This window comes from Pristiophorus japonicus, unplaced genomic scaffold, assembly GCF_044704955.1.
Source record: "Pristiophorus japonicus isolate sPriJap1 unplaced genomic scaffold, sPriJap1.hap1 HAP1_SCAFFOLD_112, whole genome shotgun sequence".
NCBI lineage: Eukaryota > Metazoa > Chordata > Chondrichthyes > Pristiophoridae > Pristiophorus > Pristiophorus japonicus.
The window spans coordinates 1,293,475-1,316,544 of NW_027250777.1; the positions used below are offsets into that span (position 1 = coordinate 1,293,475).

Below are 23,070 nucleotides of genomic sequence, written 5' to 3' on the forward strand. Positions count from 1 at the left end.
TTCGGCCCCTCGAGCCTGGTCCACCATTCAAGAAGATCCTGGCAGTTCCTCGACAGCAAGTTTAAACATCTGAGGCGAAGCTGTAATCAACGACAAAAAGGTGCATTTTGCAGAAGCCCAGCTAAATCAGTCAGTAGATCATGAGATTCTAAATCTCAGGGTCAGAGGTGCGAGCCCACGTTTGGTGATTATTTTTCATCGAATTATATAATCAGAAGTTTACAGCACGGAAGGAGGCCATTTCGGCCCATCGTGACCGTGCCGGCCAGTAACAGGCTCTCCAGCCTAATCCCACTTTCCAGCTCTCGGTCCATAACCCTGCAGGTTACGACACTTCAGGTGCACATCCAAGCACTTTTTAAATGTGGTGAGAGTTTCTGCCTCTCCCACCCTTTCAGGCAGTGAGTTCCAGACCTCCACAACCCTCTGCGTGAAGAAATTTCCCCTCAAATCACCCCTACACTTTCTACCAATGACTCAAATTTTATGCCCCATGGTTGTTGACCCCTCTGCTAAGGGAAATGGGCCCATTCTGTCCACTATATCAAGGCCCCTCATAATTGTATACACTTCAATGATGCCTCCCCTCAGCCCACTTTGTTCCAAGAAAAACAACCCCAGCCTATCCAATCTGTCCTCATAGCTAAGATTCTCCACTCCCGATAACATCCTCGAAATCTCCTCTGTAAGTCTCCAGTGCAATCACAGTCTTCTTCCTGTAAAGTGGTGACGAGAACTGCAGGCAGTACTCCAGCTGTGGCCTAACCAGTGTTTTATATTCAAGCATAATCCACCTGCTCTCTTATTCTAGGCCTCGGCTAATAAAGGCCAGCATTCTGTATGTCTTCTTAACCAGCTAATCCACCTTGCCTGCTACCTTAAGGGATCAGTGGACATGCACTCCCAGGTCGCTTTGTTCCTCTACAATTCTCAATGTCCTACCATTTAATGTTTAATCTCTTTCTATTGTGTCTGTAAGCACTCAAGTAATGACTCCATGAGGCAAGGTATTGTACTTGAACTGTGGTGACCTGAGTCCATTTATTGCAGCTCCTGAGTGAGGGGACATTATGGTGAGCTCCGTTTTATACCTAGTTACCTGTCGTGTACCGGCGACCACAAGATCTCCACCAGTTGCACCCTCTGGTGGTACAGGCATCGTATACACAGTGTGAAGATACATCCAGTAGTCTTATGTAACTGTACATTGTGTGTACAGGGAGTATACTTATATTAAACAGACACAACATCACTCCCCCCAAAGTCTTGTGCCACTGGCCTTTGCATTGTGTGCTCTGGCCCGAGACTTGAGTGCCCAAAGCCCTTGCACCTTGTCGATGCTTTGGCTTGGTTCTCTCCCTGTGGACCCGCAAGTCCTTATTGCCACGACATTGGGAAATGTTCAGCAGTGGATGGTTGGAGGTTGCAGTGGGGGTTTAGTGGGTTCTGGGTGTGATCCATGTGTGTCCATGGCTTCATACATCCATTCCCCCCCCCCGCACCCTCCCCCCCCCATACATAGACCATGTGTGTGGCTCAACACCTGCATGTGCAGACCTGTACAGACAGAAAGAACAAAAAAAACATCGGATTAGTTACATCACTGTTTGGGTTCTACAGTAGTGGAACAAGTACATTTTACAGGTAAGGTACATACGTGGTATCACAGTCTTGCCCCTGGGTTGTGTAGGTGCAGGTGGGTGAGGACACGAGTTCCAGAGTAACCAGACTGTGTCCAGGTTGTCTGATGGTGGCGCTGTGTCCCCTGTCAGCTGGGTGGGCTCAGATCGCTCACCTGGCTGAGTCTCAGAGCCTTTGCCGTTGCCTAGTGATGGGCAGAGCCACAGGAGCGTGTGGCCTCCCTGCCCTCCTTTGAAGGGTGCGGTGTCTCCCTGCTGCTCTTCAGCGATAGTGGGAGCCTGGTCATCCCAGGTCCCGTTGGGAGGGCAGGAGGGTGATATCCGCTCGCTCCCAGTACTGGCCCTGGTGGCCAGAGAGGTGGAGCCGATCGGGGGCAGGGTACCGGTCGTGGTGCCTTTGCCGTCCGCTGATCACTGGCCCTGCAGCTGGTATGCTCCCTCTGTGTGTGGCCACACTCCCTGGGGTATCACATTGGTCCCGGAGGGGCAGGCTTCATGGTCGCTGGACCTGGGTGCTGACGGGAGGTTGCCCTTGGTTTTGTCGGCATGCTTGTAAATCCCAGCATCGCACGTCATCACTTCGTTTACTCTCACAATACATTGGTTCTGACCGCAATTGCCCGACTTATCATGATTCGTTACATTTACAAACTTGAAATTGTCAGTTACATCTTTTACATTTGTATCACCATCATCGCTGTATAAAGAGTGGAACTGTCCCTTTAATTGTGATGGGTTGCCGGTCTCCTTTAAGAGGGTCTTTCAATCTTTACCCCAATCCTGTTCGCCGTTCGGCATCACGTGTTGCTCCCTTTTGGTCTGGCTGCCGCCATCTTGACTTCAGGCCCTTCATCTCGTGGTCCAGACGCCATCTTCTTTCTCTCCATGAGGTAGACTGCGGTGATCCTTTTCTTCCCAGGCTCTGCCACGGAAGACAGGAAGTTATCTTCTGCGTGAATTTTCTTCTCCGGAGTCCTGCCACTGGAGCCTGGAAGGTGAGGTCTGGTTGTTTGGGCTGGATCATCTCGCCGTTGGGTTGAGCGGTCTGTGTCGTCGCCTCACAGTCGCGTTGGGCGGTTGGTTTTTCAGGTGTTGTGCTAGATCCAACTTCGGGGCCATGGGGGATGTCGATCGCTGGAGGTTGGAGCTATTCCCAGCTCCAAGTGATCTTTTTCATCCATCTTCTTCCTAATAGCTTTGGACCATCCCCAGCAACGATCCACAAATGTAACCTGTGCATCTCGCCGCCATGGGACACCTGGACATCCACGCTGCCAACGACTGGGATGTATCGTTTGTGTAGGTGAGCAGTTTCACTTCGATCGGGATCATTTTAGGTCGTTCGATTGGATTGTCCCAGAGTTTCTCAAAGGCTGCCTGATTCATCAGTGACTGGCTCGCCCCTGTGTCCACCTCCATCGTGACTGGAACATCGTTGACTTCAACTTCCATTTTCACCGGGGAACTCTCGGTGGTGCAGGTTAACACTACGTACACCTCATCGTCGCTGGACTCCGGATGATCAGCCAACTCTTCATCGACTCGGTGAGTATGATTTCTCTTGCATATTCGCTGGAGGTGGTCCTTCATGTTACAGCCTTTGCAAGTATAGTCTTTATAGCGGCACTGGTGGGCCCTGTGATTTCCTCCACAGCGCCAGCATGGGGTTGGCCGGTTGGCCACATGTGGCGGACTCAGGATTGTGGGACTCGGGGTTCTGTTCTCTCTTCCCTGAGAGAGACTGCTAGCAGCAGCCCTGCCTCTAAAAGGCACCTTTCGGTTCACAGTACTTGCCGGGTTAGAGTCCTGGGGGTGAGACATCCACTTGGAATCGCAGGCCGAGAATATGAACGCCTGGCTCACGTTAATTGCCTTCTGCAGGGTGACCGTGGTGTCCGCAGAGAGCAGCCTGTGGAGAAGGCCCTTGTGACCGATTCCAATAACAAAGATGTCCCTTAGTGGTGAGGTGAGGTGATCACTAAAATCACATGCTGCAGCCAATCGTCTCAGGTCTGCAGCATATTTTGCGATTTCTTGGCCTTCGGATCCACCGGTGGGGAGAGAACCGGTGTCTGGCTGTGAGGATGCTCTCTTTAGGTTTGAGCTGTTTCTGTATCAGCGTTACGAGCTCAAGATATGTTATTGTCTTCTCTGGGACTAGCAGGTCCCTGACAAGGCCATAGACGGTGGGCCCACAACTACTGAGCAGGATAGCTCTGCACTTATCAGCCAGCGAGGTCGGGTCGTCTCCCCCCATGTCATTTGCAATAAAGAAGTGTTCAAGCCTTTCCACAAAGGCCTTCCAATCTTCCCCATCGGCGAATTGTTCAAACGTGCCAAGGTTAGCCATTGTCACATGGAAATTCGTATTCTCGTCACCAGTTATTGTGTCTGTAAGCACTCTCGTAATGACTCCACGAGGTAAGGTATTGTACTTGAACTGTGGTGACCTTAGTTCACTTATTGCAGCTCCTGAGTGAGGGTACAGTTCTGTGAGCTCCCTTTTATACCTGGTTACCTGTTGTGTACAGGTGACCCCGAGGTCTCCACCAGTTGCACTCTCTGGTGATACAAGCATAGTGCATACAGTGTGAAGATACATCCAGTGGTCTTATGCAACGGTACATTGAGTGTACAGGGTGTATACTTATTTTATACATGCACAACAAAGATCATCGGCTAATTAATGGTGTTTTCCCGTGAAAGCAGGATAAAATTTATCAATGATTTAATTTCTGCATTTGGAAAGACATGGGTTAATCACGGATAGTCAGCATGGGTTTGTTCAGGGAAGGTTTTGTCTGACTAACTTGATAAAATTTTTTGAGGAGGTAACCAAGTGGATCGATGAGGGCAGTGCGTATGATGTAATGTATAAGGATTTTTGCAAAGCTTTCGCCAAGTTCCCACATGGAAGACTGGTCACGAAAGTAAAAGCCCATGGGATCCAGGGCAAAGTGGCAAGTTGGATCCAAAATTGGCTCAGAGGCAGGAAGCAAATGGTAATGTTTGATGGGAGTGTTTTGGACTGGAAGGATGGTTCCAGTGGGGTTCCACAGGGCTCAGTGCTTGGTCCCTGACTTTTAGTGGTAACATCAATGATCTAAACTTAAATATAGGAGGTATGATTAAAACGTTTTCAGGTGACACTAATTTAATCCAGAGAAGTGTGAGGCTGTGCATTTGGGGAGGGCAAACAAGGAAAGAAACACACATTAAATGGTCGGATATTGAGAAGTGTGGAAGAACAAAGGGACCTTGAAGAGCATGTCCACAGATCCCTGAGGGTAGCAGGCCAGTTGGATAAGGTGGGTAAGAAGACGCACGGAATGCTTACATTTATTGGCTGAGGCATGGGATAGAAGAGCAGGTTGGTGATGCTTGAAATGTATAAAACACTGGTTCGGCCACAGCTGGAGTATTGCATGTAGTTCTGGTCACCGTATTGCAGTAATTATGTGATTGTACGAGAGGGTACAGAGGAGATTTACGAGAATGTTGCCAGGTGTGGAGAATCTTAGCTGTGAGGACAGATTGGATCGGCTGTGTTTGTTTTCATTGGAACAGAGGAGGCTGAGGGGAGACAACATTGAGATGTATAAAATTATGAGGGGCGTAGATATAGTGGATAGCAGAGGGGTCAAAAATCAGGGGGCAGAAATTGAATGTAATTGGTAGAAGGTTTAAAGAGGATTTGAAGGTAAAATTCTTCATGCAGAGGTTTGTGGGGGTCAGGAACTCGCTGCCTGAAAGAATGGCGGAGGTAGATACCGCAAGTAAAAAGTATTTGGATGTGCATCTGAAGTGCCGTAACCTGCAGGGTTATGGACCCAGAGCTGGAAAGTGGGATGAAGCTGGATCGCCTCTTGTTGGCCGGGGTGGAAGTGATTGGCCAAAATGGCCTCCTTATGTGCTGCAAACTTCTCTCAATCGATAATTCTATGAAAAATGTAAATGTCCAATGTAGGTGTCGAAACCACGACCCAGAGATTAAAAGTCTTATGTTTTACTGACTGAGCTCGCCAGGCTTCTGCCAAACATACCGTTCTCTCACTGATTGCAGACAGGCGCATGTTGGCTCTGCCCCAGATGTTTAAACTTGCTGTCGAGGAACTGCCAGGATCTTCTTGAATGGTGGACCAGGCTCGAGGGGCCGAATAGCCTATTCCGGTCCCTAATTCTTACATGCTTATCATCTTATGAACTTTTCACAGGAGAACAAACTCGCCCCTGAGCATGCATGAGGAGAAAGCTCCAGAAAATATTCCCGTCTGGTGAGCTTTCGCGTGTGAAGCGAACGTGTTAACCGCGACACTGCGGAAACATCTCCACTTTCAGCACCAGGTCAGACGGAAATGTTAAGCGAGCAGGTGAACTGCTGAATCCCAGTTTTAAGGAGTTGGTCGTGGTGTCAAACAATGAGTTTCGCTTAATGAGTAAAAATAATAAATGTCAGAAGTTGGATTCAAACCCACACCTCCAGAGAAAACTGCGATCTAATCACAGCACCTTAGACCGCTCGCCGGTGTGTGTGGCCACCTGCAAGTTGATTTGGAAGTTGTGTGTCCTGTCACATGAATTAAATGAGGGCAGCAGGCGTATCTCTGCCTGACACCGGGGAAACAGTGAGACAGACCTTGCAACAAGGGTCTGGTTATTGCCAAACAGCAAAGAAAATATTAATTCTGAAAGAACAGTGACCCCGACGTGATTTGAACACGCAACCTTCTGATCTGGAGTCAGACACGCTACCGTTGCGCCACGAGGCCTACACAATCTGTTTGAGATGTTCCTCTATATGAAGCTTTCACAATACAAGGGGCTTTAAATTCCCCGCCCATTCCCAGCAGGTGTCAGAAGCAACGCTCACCTGCCAGTCACCGTATGTTTTTTTCTTAAACTTTTGTGTTGCTTTTATGGAAAAGCATCATTAATAAACCCGTCACCTTCTTTTGCACAATGAAAGAAATGCTAACTGAGGGACAGTCGATACTTCAAACATTTGTCCTGTGCTTTGCGGAGCGGGCAGGGAAGTGGACCTGAGTCCATGATCGCATCGATCATGATCGTATTAAATGGTGGAGCAGGCTCGAGGGGCGTATGACCGACTCCTGCTCCTATTTCTTTTGTTCTTATGTTCTTCAGCATGTTGACCCATTTCACACACTGTATTGCCGATGTCACCAGGAATCTGGGGCAACTTTTGTCAAATTTAACAGCACCAGTTATTCATTCCGTGCAGAGAAAGTAGAATCAGTCGTGAAGATAAAATCCCATGGTGATCATTTTCAGATTCAACGCAGTAGGATTTCAAATAAAGTGAAAGAATTTTACAGTGAAAAGATTTGGAAGTTTTACTTGTATTTGTGTCTTTAATTAAACTTTGTGACGTCTGACTCCCGTTCATGCCTCTGCTGAATAAGAAAGGAGGGTTTGACGTTGACCAGACTGCACTGCCCCTGATATTTGTGAGATCATCCTTTATATTCAGTGGTTTCTCGCCCTTTGATGGGCTGCAGTGTGGCGGATATCACGTTGGCCTCACACGCGAAAGTTCCCGGTGGATCCGTTTTCTCTCACTGAAAGTTATCTATTTATTGGTTAAATAAAGAGCAATTCAGGAATAAGGGAGCCTTTCTACCAGGAGAATAAATAGCTAATAAAAACAGCAAATGCTGGAAATCTCAGCAGGTCAGGCAGCATTTTCCAGGAGACTAAACTCTCCTCCGATTGTTCCCTGATAGCAAGTTAAACATAATGTTTCTACCCAGAATCAAACCGGGTACTTTTCACGTATAAAGCAAATGTGATAACCACTGCACTACAGAAACCTCTGGCACAGCAGCCCCAACAGAGGGGAGCTGACCAGTGAGCTCCCTCTGTGCTGATCGGGAATGTGTTGGCTCACCTTAAACAACTTCTGTCCCACACTGAAAGCTCTCAATCCTTCTCCTCCGCTGCCCTTTACAGAAATGTCACGGATCACCCAGCCACCGTGTTCACTTCCACATCCTCACAGTGGGGCCACAGAGGCTCCTACCGTCTCCCCGCGATCAGTGAACTCACCCAGTTTGTAAAATTAATCCCCGAACACGTGCCCAGCAAAGGGCAGGAGAAGCCAGATAGTCTGTATGCTCGATCTATCACAGAAAGTATTGGTATTCATGGTGATTACAGCAATTATTAATTGTCTCACAAACCTCAATTATTTTTATGCGATGAATTGATGGAGAATTGAAACCAGTTTTGTGCGCCGGATCTTAATCCCTCGACCACCAGGGAACGGTTATGATACATGTAGATATATTTATATATATTTATATATGAACCTGAATATCAACGGCTCGCTACCTAGACCTCATGGTGCAACGGTAGTGCATCTAACTTTGAGTGAGAGAAATTGTTCCACAGTGATAACCATTTCATCTTTTGTTCCCTTTTAAACACTAGAAACTGAGACAGGGGGAATAAATAGAGAAATAAAAGCACAGGGATAAAGACAAGAGGAAGAGAGAAGGGGGAAGATACTATCCCCACCCAGAACTAATGCAGAAACCCCTCTGCTGCGCTCGGGGTGGCCACCCACAGCCTGGATACACTAACGGGAGAACACCAGCGGCAGGTCGGGGCCATAAAAGGAACGGCGAGCGGCCCTGGGAGCAGCTTGGAGGTCCCGGGAGACTACTCCAGGGAGCAGCGCGAGCTGGTGCAGGAGGGCGGCGGCAGCGAAGTGTGACGTCATCAAGGTCCAGGTCGGTGATTGGAGCGTGGGCAGATACAGCAGGAGCGGCGAGATCGGGGCGAAGGAGCGGTGAGAGACTGTAGAGGGATGTGATCGGTGCCCAGCAGAGGCATGAGTTCGGGGCCAGGGGCCCAGAATTAGCACGGGCCAGCCCACTCTGCGATATGTGTGTGCACCAGGTCCGCGCAGCAGAGCTGGTTGCCTGTCGTCTTGGTTAACCCTTGCCACTGGACCAAGACCTCGCTCTGTCAAGCCCGTGTGATGGCTGGGGTGCAACGGCGACCACACGTTAAAAAAATCCACGCACAGGCATCTTCCACCCTTCGGGATGTCGTTCGGATCCTTCATTGAAACACCTGTGAAATCATCCTTTTTCAGCGTGGAAGCAAGTCATCCTCGTTTCGAGGGACCGCCTATGATGATGATGATGATGGATACATTAACGTCCCAACAGCTCATTGACTGCAGGATTGGGACCGTGCGGCGCTTCAGAAGACATGTCGAAAAGGCCAAGTCACTAATTTCGTTTCATGTGCTCCTCCGATCAAGAACAGCAACACACATTAAAAATGCTTCAATGATAGTTACATCTTATCTCCACATTTGCTAAGCAGGTGGTGTGTTGGTCTAGGGGTATGATTCTTGCTTCGTTGGTTGTTACTTGAAATTTGCAGAAAGATCCTGGCTTCAAATCCCAGACCAGCCGTGAGATTGCATTGAAATTTTGCAAAGAAGGACTTGTATTTCTGCAGCGTCTGTCAGGAACTCATGATGCCCCAAAGCGCTTCACAGCCGTTGAGTTGCTATGAAATGTTGTCATGTGAAGAAAGATGTGCCCAAATCACCTCAACTCTTTGCAAACGAGTTCATAGAATCAAAGAAGTTTACAGCACGGAAGGAGGCCATTTCGGTCCATCGTGTCCGCGCCGGCCAACTCGAGGCTCTCCAGCCTCATCCCACTTTCCAGCTCGAGGTCCATAACCCTGCAGGTTACGGCACTTCAGGTGCACATCCAAGCACTTTTTAAATGTGGTGAGGGTTTCTGCCTCTACCACCCTTTCAGGCAGTGAGTTCCAGACCCCCACTTTCCTCTGCATGAAGACATTTCCCCTCTAAACTTTCGGCCAATTACTTTAAATTTATGCCTCCTTGTTTCCCTCTGCTAAGGGAAATAGGTCCTTTCTATCCACTATATCTCGGAACCTCATCATTTTATCCACCTCAATGAGGTCACCCCTCAAACTCTGTTCCATGGAAAACAAACCCAGCCTATCTAATCTGTCCTCATGGCTAAGATTCTCCACTCCCAGCAACATCCTTGTAAATCTCCTCTGCACCATCTTCAGTGCAATCATGTCCTTCCTGTAATATGGCGACCAGAACTGCAAGCAGTACTCCAGCTGTGACCTAACCTGCCCCACCGACCCCATCTCTTGTATTCTATGCCTCGGCTACTAAAGGCAATCATTCCATATTCCTTCTCAACGACCTTAGCTACCTGGCCTGCTACTTTCAGTGATCTGTGGACATGCACTCGCTGGATTCTGGGGAGGACCCAGCAGATTGGAAAACTGCAAATGTAATGCCCCTATTTAAAAAAGGAGGCAGACAAAAAGCAGGAAACTATAGACCAGTTCGCCTAACATCTGTGGTTGGGAAAATGTTGGAATCCATTATTAAAGAAGCAGTAGCAGGATATAGAAACATCGAAAAATAGAAAATAGGTGCAGGAGTAGGCCATTCGGCACTTCGAGCCTGCACCAACCTTCAATAAGATCATGGATGATCATTCAGCTCAGTACCCCTTTCCTGCTTTCTCTCCATACCCCTTGATCCCTTTAGCTATCAGAGCCACGTCACCCTCTTGAACATATCTAACATCTGGCATCAACAACTCTGCGGCAGAGAATTCCACAGGTTAACAACTCTCTGAGCGAAGAAGTTTCTCCTCATCTCAGTCCTAAATGGCTTACCCCTTATCCCATATACTCCGACCCCTGGTTCTGGTCTTCCCCAACATCAGGACCTGTCCAGTCCCGTCAGAATTTTATATGTTTCTATGAGATCCCCTCTCAGTCTTCCAAACTCCAGTGATCTCTCGATCCCTTGATTCCCCGAGACTCGAAAAATCTATCTCACGCAGCCTTGAATATATTCAGAGACTCAGCATTCACAAGCATGTGGGGCAGAAAATTCCAAAGATTCATATCCCTCTGAGTGAAGAAATTCCTCCTCATCTCTGTCTTAAATGGCCGACCCCTTAACCTGAGACTGTGGCCCCTGGTTCGAGACACTCCAGCCCGGGGGAAACAACCTCTCAGCATCTACCTTGTCAATCCCCTTCAGAATATTGTGTGTTTCAATGAGATCACTTCTCATTCTTCTAAACTCTGGAGAGTATCGGCCCATTCTACACAATCTCTCAACTTAAGACAGTCCTCTCATCCCAGGAATCAATCTGGTGAACCTCTGTTGTACCACCTCCCAGGCAATTATTTCCTTCCTCAAATAAGGAGACCAAAACTGTGCACAGTACTCCAGGTGTGGTCTCACCAGGGCCCTGTACAATTGTAGCAAGACTTCCTTACTCTTGTACTGTGGGCTATATATTAGGTACTATGGGCCGAGTGCCCTGTTTTTTAGCTGTTTCGATGGTTGTATAAAAAGTTATTAAAATTGGCAGTTGCTCGGGAAATATATTTGTATTTCCTGCAGTGTACTCCTTACGCTTCAAGGGCTAGATTTTCCCCAAGCAGTTTTGTCGGCGCACTGACTTCAAGCGCACCGACTTTGCGCGCTGGAAACGGCGCGGGGAAAAACTCGCCCCATCCTGGCCGCTGTGTACAGTCCCCGGAGTCCTGGCGTGGCGTCGATGGTGAAGTGGGGGGCGGAGCCAAATGCCTGCGCTGAAAACACTGCTGACACCTTCGCACATGGGCAGTAGGGAGAGAAAACTTGGCACTCTGCCATTTTTAAACAGTGTCAAACCCGATGAAAAGCACAGCAGCTTCTCAGCTTCTCCGGTCGCTCGGCGGGCTCTCCCCCTGTCCCTCCCGATAAAACGCACAGCTCCAGCAGCTGCAACTTCTCCGGTCCACAAGCTCACACTTCTCCGGTGTGTAGAGGCAGTATTTCCCCTTCTCTCTTCCTCTTGTCTATATCCCTCGGCTTTGTTTTCTGGATTTATTCCCCCGGCCTCATTTTATGTGTTTAAAAGGGAACAAAAGATGAAGTGTGTGACACTCAGGAACAATTTCTCTCACTCAAATATATCTATTTAGTGAAGTGAAATAAAGAGCAATTGAAGAATAAGGGAGAAGCCACTGTCACCCTTTTGACAGGAGAATAAACTCGCCCATGGCTGTTCATCCACAGAAAGTTTAAACATAATCTTCCTGCACGGGATCCTTCCGCGCGGAAAGCAAACGTGATAACGGCTCCACTGCGGAAACCGCTCTGACCAGAAGTACAGCAGAGTGCAGCTGACCAGTGAATGCCTTCTGTGCTGATCGGGAATGTGTTGGCTCACCTTAAACAACTTTTGTCCCTCACTGACAGCTGTCAATCCTTCTCCTCCGCTGCCCTTTACACAAACATGTCACTGATCCCCACCCACCACCCCACATCCCCATCGTGTTATCTTCCATGTTAGCACAGTGGGGCCGCGGAGACACCTACTCTCTCCCCACGGTTAGTGAACTCAGTCAGTCTGTAAAATTAAAGGGGAACAAGTGTCCCTCAAAGGGCAGGGGAAGGGAGAGAGTCTGTAACCTGGGTTTAATTGTTTGTCAAAGGCTACCCGTCCTGTTGTGTATTTCCAGCAGTTTCCTACTTTCACAGGTGGAGATACCGGGGCTGGACAATGTTCCTTAAATACAATGAGGTCGGGATAAAAGTTCCTCACATACTCAGGGCAAATTAAATGATTGAAGTTCTACAATGGATTAATTAATGATGTTTAAATCAATGAATCTTCTTTTCCACATGAGATGCATGTAACTCTTTCTTCTAAGGTTTTAATTTTGATGGAAGTGCAATTTCCCTGGCCGGAAATCGACCCAGGGCCGCGGTGATGAGAGCGCCGAATCCTAATCACTGGACCACCAGGGAACGCTGCATTGCTGCATCGCTGCATCGTAATGCTTGGTGTCATTATTGTCCTTTTCAATCCACTTGTTTCACAACGAAACACTTCGTAACCGTGATCTGAATTTAACGCCACGTCATTCTTTGAAATCACCTTTAAATGATTGGGTAAAACCACTCCTTGTACCAGCGAAAAACAGCTTCGATTCCAGGTCATGGCGGTATCTTCTGTAACAGCTTTTTTCAATTCAAAACCTTATAAAATTGAAGACATGCAGCTAATAAGAAAAAATAAGAATTAATTAAATCACAGTTAAATAACCGATAACCTTTTTCAGGATGAAATAAATATTAATATAGCTACTGAGGGACAGTAGTATCTTTAATCATTCATTTTCTCTTTACATGTGATGAATTTTTATCCCGATCTCATTTACATTCTTTATGAGAAATTGTAAGTGTTTATGACTCAGTTGTAAAACCATTGATTGTGTGTGTGTCTATTCTTGATAGGAGGAGCACTTGAGACCGAAGTTCCAGTTCGATATATGCATCAATAGAATCAATTTTCACCAGTTCCTTTAAACCCAATAACATAATTTATTTTGATTGGAGTGGATGGAGAACATGATCCATGTAAAAAATTGTTATCGTTTTACTTGTGCTGAATGCTCATAAAAGTATTGGAGTGGGAACTCACTGGATAACAGCAAAGCTTGCAATGTTTGCGGAATATATTCGTGCAGCCAAAATGCACAATGACAACCCGGAACTGTGCGGCACCGAATCCTCGGGGAAAAACATTAAATGGCTTCGCCCGGAGATGGGTTTGGATTACCCACCTTTCAGTTACCAGCCGAATGCGCTAAACCATTGCGCCACAGATACACACTGCAAGACATGCAAAACCAGGGTGTCAGTCAGTTAAAGCTTCAGATTACTCCGACCGGGATCGAACTTATCCACTCTCAGTTGTACTTTTCCCAAGTAAATGGTGGGACATTCATTGTGGATGTGTGGAAGTAGTCTGGTCCCGCACACTGCAGACACTTCCATGTCACCACCAACAAGCTCTCCCACAACCGGTGTGATCTACCTTCCAGCCTTCCGGTGCATGTCTGTGACGAAGTATGGTTCAAAAGTTTTGGAATAGTTGGTTCCATGGTGTAATGGTGAGCCCTCTTGATTTTAAATCTAGCGATCTGAGTTTAAATCTCGGTGAAACATAAATTCTTGTTGTCCCAGCTGCTGAAAACTTGGGACAAACAAGTGAAAGACACCTGGTGCTGGTGGGCAGTTTTGTTGCCTTTTTAATTGATGCTTGATCTACAAGTCTAGTTGTCAAATTGTGTGCTCAACCGTCAGTTATCTGCTGCAAATCACCGGAGGACAAATCACTTTGTTGTCTAATGCTGCATTTGTCTGCACAATGTGTGCTGAGATTATCTGTGCAATATGCATTCCGCAGGATGAATAAAAGCAATGCTTTTTGAAATGCAGGCACTGCATGTTTTGCACTCGATAAAACGTTGCATTTTCTTTTCATTCATTTTACATTAATGCATTGCAATGCCAATGCACTTTTTACGTGGCAAGATCGATAATTAGCAGAGCGTAATGAAGACATCGCAAAGTTTCTGTTTAAAGAATGGACTCAGTCGAGAATATTTTGTGGATTTTATTTTTCTGAGACTATTTTCCCTGTGCTGGGGTCACCCTGCGCAGGTATGTGAAAAATCTGGTTTTGTTAAAACTCCAGAGACCGCTGGCAGTTCGCTCGGACAAAAGAGCTGTCAGTCATCCATTGACAAAAGAGCTGTCGGCCAGGAAGGGGGGCCACTGACAAAGCCACTCTAATTTGTAAAAGCCCTTCTCACCTCCATCTCAGAAGGAGACACAGAACAATGAACCCACCAGCCTGGCCAGCCAAGGAGGAGCTGGGTCTTTCCCAACACAAAGGCTCAGAGAGATGCCCAGACTAAGGGCCATCAGCCCAATGCATGGGTGGGATGGCCCATCACTGACTAAGTACCCGTGCTTAGAAACAAAGGGGTTTTAAAATTGGCGGGATAGATAGGTGTAGCAAGACTCCCAGAAAGACAGGGTCCTTTCCACTTTATTTTTAGCTTGGAGCTTGGTGTGAAGCTTGGAGCTTGCAGCTTGCAGCTTGTGTCCAGAGAGAGCCCTCTCTCCCTCTCGCTCTCGCTCCACCGATCGATGTACCAGAGGAAGGGGCCGCAGTACTGCAGAAGAAGCCACCGAGACTGAAGACCAGTCAGTGACTTCCCACAGCTGAGCTGAGCAAGGAAACGGGCTGCGTGTGGTGTGAACATGGTCGCGAGTGTCCCAAGCCAGTAACCAGATATCCCAGGCCAGCTGGGTAAGGGCTCAGGGTTTTCTCAGAAGTGAAGCTTTCCAGGGCTATTCTGGGGAGGGTAATTCATTGGTAGGGGTGGGGTTAGAATCCACCAGGGAATTACTGCGTGTTACTAGGTTCATTTCTGTACTGTATGTATGTTGTTTGTAACCGGGATTTTATTCTCCACAGAGACAGTGATTTCGTTTAGCAGTGCATGTTTTAGCCATTGTATGTTAGACCAAATAAATATACTACGATTTATCACTGAAGCATCCCTTTCCGTGACTCATTTAATTTACACTCTGAATAATAATTCCCGGATCTAGAACTTTCGTAACGTGGGGGCGATTCAAACCGTCCGTCTGGCAATTGGGCGAGGATCACAAACACTGACAATATTTACGAAAGGATATACTTGCTTTGGAGGCAGTTCAGAGAAGGTTCACTGGGTTGACTCCGGAGATGAGGGGGTTGACTTATGAGAAAAGGTTGAGTAGGTTGGGCCTCTACTCATTGGAATTCAGAAGAATGTGAGGTGATCTTATCGAAACGTATAAGATAATGAGGGAGCTTGATAAGGTGGATGCAGAGAGGATGGTTCCACTGATAGGGGAGACTAGAACTAGGGGGCATAATCTCAGAATAAGGGGCCGCCCATTTAAATCTGTGATGAGGAGGAATTTCTTCTCTCAGAGGGTTGTAAATCTGTTGAACTCACTGCATCAGAGAGCTGAGAAAGCCACGACATTTAATACATTTAAGACAGAGATAGCTTCTTAACTGATAAGGGAATAAGGCTTCTGTGGAACGGGCAGGGATGTGGACTTGAGTCCATGATCGGATCAGCCATGATCATATTAAATGGTGGAGCAGGCTCGAGGGGCCATATGGCCTACTCCTGCTCCTAGTTCTTAAGTTCTTATGTTCTGAATAGCGACACACAAAAAAATGCTTTGATCATGGTTGCACCTGATCTTCACGTTTGTCAAACAGTTGGCTCGTTGGTCTCGGGCTGTGATTCTCTCTTCGGAGTTGTTCATTGAAATTTACGAGGGGTCCCAGAGGAGCCCTGATATTGCTCGCATATTTTGAAATTGCATCGAACTTTTGCAAAGTAGGACTTGCATATCTGCAGCGCCTTTCAGGAACTCATGACGCCCCAAAGCGCTTTACAGCCATTGAGTTATGTTTGAAGTGTTGTAGTTTGGGGAAAGATGTGCCCAGATCACCAAACATGTACCTCAACTCTTTGCAAAGAGTTTGGTGCAAATGATCAGGCGTCTCAGGGACTTGGACTTTCTTTGAATAAGTTCTGCTTGTACCTGCATTCAAGCTTGAAACAGCAACTGGACTTCGATCTCACGGGACGTTTGGGGTTGATGTGCGTTGCTTTCAATCTTTGAAATTTCACCAAGCAAAGAAACGGTGAATCCAACTGTCCCTGTAAGCATTTAGTTCCCGTTTAATCACAGGAATATCCGCAGTCAGGAGCTGAAAAGGAATTCAAACCTAATACCGGCTTCGGGACAATCAGAATACTTCGTCACAGACAAGGCACCGGAAGGCTGGAAGGTAGATCACACCGGTTGCGGGAGAGCTGGTTGGTGGTGACATGGAAGTGTCTGCAGTGTGCGGGACCAGATTGCTTCCACGCATCCACAATGAATGTCCCTCCATTTATTTGGGAAAAGTACAACTGAGAGTGGACAAGTTCCATCCCGGTCGGAGCAATCTGAAGCTTTAACTGACTGACACCCTGGTTTTGGATGTCTTGCACCTTATACTTCCATCAGTCTCTGTGGCGCAATGGGTTAGCGCGTTCGGCTGTTAACCGAAAGGTTGGTGGTTCGAGCCCACCCAGGGACGAAGAGTTTAACTATTTTTCCCCGAGTATTCGGTGCCGCACAGTCCCAGGTTGTCATTGTGCGTTTTGGCTGCACGAATCTATTCTGCAAATGTTGCCAGCAGTGCTGTTATCCAATTAGTTCCCACTCCAATATTTTATGAGCATTCAGTTCAAGTAAAACGATAACAATTTTTTACATGGATCATGTTCCATCCAGCCCATTAGAAATAAATTATGTTATTGGGTTTAAAGAAACTGGTGGAAATTGATTCTATTGGTACATATATAGAACTGGAACTTCGGTCTCAAGTGCTCCTCCTATCAAGTATAGACACACACACAATCAATGGTTTTACAACTGAGTCATAAACACTTACAATTTTAAACCATTCTCATACAGCGTGTAAATGAGATAGGGATAAAACTTCATCACATGTAAAGAGAAAATGAATAATTGAGGATACCACTGTTCCTCAGTAATTATATTATTATTTATTTTATTCTGAAGAAGGTTATCGGCTAATTAACGGTGATTAAAAGAATTCTTACTTTTGCACGTTGGCTGCATGTCGTCAATTTTATCAGGTTTTGAATTTAAAAATGGGTTACAATGCTGGTTGAATACATGACCCCAAAGTCTTTTTGGGATCACAGGGTGAGTCTCTCTGGTGGTTTACGCTCTCTTGTAGAGCGCCTGAGTTGGGGCTCCGGTTGTTGGGCGCTGGCCTGTGTGTCTGCTGTTTGCGGTGCCTCAGGCCTATCCGGACTGCCCACAGTGACTGGGCTCTCCTCCCTTTGGTTCCAGTGTTCGGTCACCTGTGCTGGAGTGAACTCTGTATCGTGTTCTTCCTCTGCTTCTTCTATGGGGTTGCTGAACCTCCTTTTTGTTTGATCCACGTGTTTGCGGCAGATTTGTCCATTGGTTAGTTTAACTACCAGAAACCTATTGCCCTCTTTGGCAATCACAGTGCCTGTGAGCCATTTAGGCCCTGCAGTGTAGTTGTGGACAACAACAGGGTATTTACACCAATATATCGTGCCCCCGCATTCCTGTCATGGTAGTTATATTGTGATTGGCGCCTGCTCTCAACAATTTCTTTCATGGTGTGGTGTATAAGGGATAACGGGATTTGAGCATCCTTATCATGAGCAGCCCTGCGGGTGGAACCCCTGTGAGTGAGTGTGGTTGGGATCTATTGGACAACAGGAGGCGTGATAAGTGGCTTTGTAGGGAACCCCCTTGGATTCTGAGCATTCCCTGTTTGATTATCTGCACTTTTCGTTCTGCCTGGCCGTTTGAGGCTGGCTTGAACGGTGCCTTTCTGACATGGTTAATTCCATTGCCTGCCATGAAGTCCTGGAATTCAGTGCTTGTGAAGCACAGGCCATTGTCGCTGACCAAGATGTCCGCTAGACCGTGGGAGGCGAACATTGCCCGTAGACTTTCTACCGTGGCAGAGGATGTGCTTGAATTTAAAATGTCACACTCGATCCATTTGGAGTGAGCGTCTAATACAACCAAAAACATTTTTCCGATGAAAGGACCTGTGTAGTCATCATGGATTCGTGACCAAGGCTTGGCGGGCCATGGCCAGGGGCTAAGGGGGGCTTCCCTGGGCGCATTGCACAGCTGGGCACACGTGTTGTACCTGCGAACACAAACTTCCAGATCTGCATCTATCCCTGGCCACCAAATGTGTGACCTGGCAATTGCCTTCATCATGACAATGCCCGGATGCTCATTGTGGAGTTCTCTGATGAACACCTCTCTGCCCATCTGGGGCATGACTACACGGTTTCCCCACAGTCGGCAATCGGCCTGAATCGAGAGTTCATCCCTGCCCCTGTGAAATGGTTTAAATTCCTCAGGGCATGCCCTGTACGTGGCTGCCCAGTCCCCATGCAGGACACATTTCTTGACGAGAGACAAAAGCGGGTCTCGATTTGTCCAGACTTTAGTCTGACGGGCTGTCACGGGTGAGCCATCGCTTGCGAAAGCTTCAACAGCCATGACCATCTCAGCGGCATGCTCGGTAGCCCCCTCAGTGGTGGCTGGTGGGAGCCTGCTGAGTGCATCGGCGCATTTTTCAGTGCCCGGTCTGTGCCGAATTGTGTAGTCATAGGTGGCTAACGTGAGTGCCCACCTCTGTATGCGGACCGATGCGTCTGCATTTATGGCCTTGTTGTCGGCCAAAAGGGACGTGAGGGGTTTGTGATCTGTCTCCAGCTCAAATTTCCTGCCAAACAGGTACTGGTGCATTTTCTTTACCGAATATACACATGCGAGCGCCTCCTTTTCTATCATCCCGTAGCCCCTTTCTGCCTGGGACAGACTTCTGGAGGCATAAGCTACCGGCTGTAACTGACCCTTGGCATTGACCTGCTGCAACACACACCCGACACCATAGGACGACGCATCGCACTTTAACACAAGTTTCTTACATGGGTCATATCGCGTTAACAGAACAGATTGTTGGAACATAACAAATTGTGTGCTCTATTAAAAGCCCTTTCCTGGCTGTCCCCCCAGACCCATTCGCGACCTTTGCTTAGGAGCACGTGTAGCGGCTCTAGCAGCGTGCTCAATTTGGGAAGAAAGTTACCAAATAGTTGGGGAGCCCCAGGAACAAACGCAGCTCCGTCGTGTTGCGGGGTCTGTGTGCTCTCTGGATCGCTTCCGTCTTGGACGCAGGAGGGCTCATCCCTTCTACTCCCACCGTCATCCTCAGGAATTCTACCTCTGGAGCTAGGAAGATGCACTTCGCCTTTTTCAGTCGCAGCCCTACCCGGTCCAGTCTGCGTAGCACCTCCTCCAGGTTGTGGAGGTGTTCTTCAGTATCGTAACCCGTGATGAGGATGTCGTCCTGAAAAACCACCGTCCCTGAAATCGACTTGAGGAGGCTTTCCATATTTCATTGGAAGATCGCGGCGGCCGAGCGAATCCCGAACGGACATCTGTTGTACTCAAACAACCCTTGTATGTCGTGATGGTGGTCAGCTTCATCAACTCTCTCGCCAGCTCCTGGGTCATGTAAGCTGAGGTCACGTCCAATTTTGAAAAAAGTTTGCCACCGGATAGCATCGCAAAGAGATCCTCCACTCTCGGTAGCGGGTACTGGTCTTGGAGTGACACCCGATTGATGGTGGCCTTGTAATCACCATATATCCTGACCGACCCATCCGCCTTGAACACCGGTACAATCGGGCTCGCCCAGTCACTGAATTCGACTGGCAAAATGATACCTTCCCTCAGCAGGCGGTTCAATTCACCTTCTATCTTTTCCCACATCACGTACGGCACCGCTCTGGCCTTGTGGTGTCCTGGCCTGGCTTCCGGGTTTATGTGAATCACTACCTTGGCCTCCATGAAAGTGCCAATGCCGGGTAGAAATAATGAGTCAAATTTGTGCAGGATCTGTGAGCATGAAACTCGCTCCACAGAAGAAATAGCATTAACATAAACCCATTTCCAGTTCATGACAGCAAGCCAACTCCTCCCCAGTAGTGCGGCACCGTCCCCCGGGACAACCCAGAGTGGCAACCTGTTCTACGAATCTTTGTGGGTCACGATTGTCGTGGCAATGCCAAGAAGCAGAATGATCTCCTTGGTGTATGTCCGTTGCTGTGCGTCAATCGGTGATATTTTTGGCCCGACTGGCCTTGGACGCCCACAACTTTTCAAACTATTTGTTACCCATCAGGGACTGGCTAGCCCCCGTGTCTAGCTCCATTGATACTGGGATGCCACTGAGGAGCACTTTCATCATTATCGGTGGCGTCCTGGTGTATGAACTGTATACGTGCTCCACATGAACTCACTGAACTTCAGCTACCAGCGATTTCCCCCAGCGTTCAATTCTGCAATTTCTGTAGGTATTTTGCTCATCTCTGCAACCTCCGGCTGAGTTTGTGCCTCCATGCCTCCAACATGAGCTGTTGTTGGAAACAAAAGATCCCTTGCTAGTCAATCGTCCCTGACTACCCCTGTGACTGTCCTTGAGTGTGTCATTAACAGGTGTTGATGGCCCCATTACTGGCCACATTGTCCCTTGCAATGTTGTGAATCACCGTTCTGCTTGCCATTATCTCTGTCGAACTCCCCCTCTGGGTTCGACTACATGTTGGGGCATGCCCGATTGCCCTTGTCTGCCTGGAGAACTGTGTGCTGCTTCAACAATGTTGATTCTCTGTCCCAACCATTCCTTAACACAGTATCTCTCGTCTATACTGCTAGCGGCCATGCTCACGTGGTTTAAATCCCAGTTTCTCGTCGCCATTGATACATCCTTACTATACAGCAGAAATGCACACGAGGCCCAGGCTTGAGAGAAGGTCAGTCTGTGGCCTGTCCTTTATTCCTGAGCACTCAAGTGATGAAAGTGGGTGGAGCTTCCCCTTTTATACCTGAAGGTCCAGGTTAGAAGTGTCTCCCACAAGTTCACCCCCTAGTGGTCATTGTTCTCACAGTGTACAACTGAGGTCAGATTATATATGGGTTACAATGTTGGTTGAATACATGACAATAAGCACTTAAAATTTTAAACCATTCTCCTAAAATACAGTGTGTAAACGAGATAGGGATAAAAGTTCATCACATAGAAACATAGAAACATAGAAAATAGGTGCAGGAGCAGACCATTCAGCCCTTCTAGCCTGCACCACCATTCAACGAGTTCATGGCTGAACATGAAACTTCAGTACCCACTTCCTGCTTTCACGCCATACCCCTTGATCCCCCGAGTAGTAAGGACTTCATCTAACTCCCTTTTGAATATATTTAGTGAATTGGCCTCAACTACTTCCTGTGGTAGAGAATTCCACATGTTCACCACTCTCTGGGTGAAGAAGTTTCTCCTTATCTCGGTCCTAAATGGCTTACCCCTTATCCTTAGACTGTGACCCCTGGTTCTGGACTTCCCCAACATTGGGAACATTCTTCCTGCATCCAACCTGTCCAAACCCGTCAGAATTTTAAACGTTTCTATGAGGTCCCCTCTCACTCTTCTGAACTCCAGTGAATACAAGCCCAGTTGATCCAGTCTTTCTTGATAGGTCAGTCCCACCATCCCGGGAATCAGTCTGGTGAATCTTCGCTGCACTCCCTCAATAGCAAGTATGTCCTTCCTCAAGTTAGGAGACCAAAACTGTACACAATACTCCAGGTGTGGCGTCACCAAGGCCCTGTACAACTGTAGCAACACCTCCCTGCCCCTGTGCTCAAATCCTCTCGCTATGAAGGCCAACATGCCATTTGCTTTCTTAACCGCCTGCTGTACCTGCATGCCAACCTTCAATGACTGATGTACCATGACACCCAGGTCTCGTTGCACCTTCCCTTTTCCTAATCTGTCACCATTCAGATAATAGTCTGTCTCTCTGTTTTTACCACCAAAGTGGATAACCTCACATTTATCCACATTATACTTCATCTGCCACGCATTTGCCCACTCACCTAACCTATCCAAGTCACTCTGTAGCCTCATAGCATCCTCCTCGCAGCTCATACTGCCACCCAACTTAGTGTCATCCGCACATTTGGAGATACTACATTTAATCCCCTCGTCTAAATCATTAATGTACAATGTAAACAGCTGGGGCCCCAGAACAGAACCCTGCGGTACCCCACTAGTCACTGGCTGCCATTCCGAAAAGTACCCATTTAATCCTACTCTTTGCTTCCTGTCTGACAACCAGTTCTCAATCCACGTCAGCACACTACCCCCAATCCCATGTGCTTTAACTTTGCACATTAATCTCCAGTGTGGGACCTTGTCGAAAGCCTTCTGAAAGTCCAAATATACCACATCAACTGGTACTCCTTTGTCCACTTTATTGGAAACATCCTCAAAAAATTCCAGAAGATTTGTCAAGCATGATCTCCTTTTCACAAATCCATGCTGACTTGGACCAATCATGTCACCATTTTCCAAATGCGCTGCTATGACATCCTTAATAATTGATTCCATCATTTTACCCACTACTGAGGTCAGGCTGACCGGTCTATAATTCCCTGCTTTCTCTCTCCCTCCTTTTTTAAAAAGTGGGGTTAGATTGGCTACCCTCCACTCGATAGGAACTGATCCAGAATCAATGGAATGTTGGAAAATGACTGTCAATGCATCCGCTATTTCCAAGGCCACCTCCTTAAGTACTCTGGGATGCAGTCCATCAGGCCCTGGGGATGTATCGGCCTTCAATCCCATCAATTTCCCCAACACAATTTCCCGACTAATAAAGATTTCCCTCAGTTCCTCCTCCTTAATAGACCCTCTGACCACTTTTATATCCGGAAGGTTGTTTGTGTCCTCCTTAGTGAATACTGAACCAAAGTACTTGTTCAATTGGTCTGCCATTTCTTTGTTCCCCGTTATGACTTCCCCTGATTCTGACTGCAGGG

General features: G+C 47.5%; 2 non-coding genes across 2 annotated transcripts; one reads left to right on the top strand and one right to left on the bottom strand.

Annotated features, from left to right (window-relative positions):
• Positions 1 to 6,337: 6,337 nt before the first annotated feature.
• Positions 6,338 to 6,409, bottom strand: trnaw-cca (transfer RNA tryptophan (anticodon CCA)). Its single transcript has one exon. It is a non-coding gene; the product is annotated as a tRNA-Trp (tRNA).
• Positions 6,410 to 16,619: 10,210 nt separating this feature from the next.
• Positions 16,620 to 16,693, top strand: trnan-guu (transfer RNA asparagine (anticodon GUU)). Its single transcript has one exon. It is a non-coding gene; the product is annotated as a tRNA-Asn (tRNA).
• Positions 16,694 to 23,070: the final 6,377 nt, after the last annotated feature.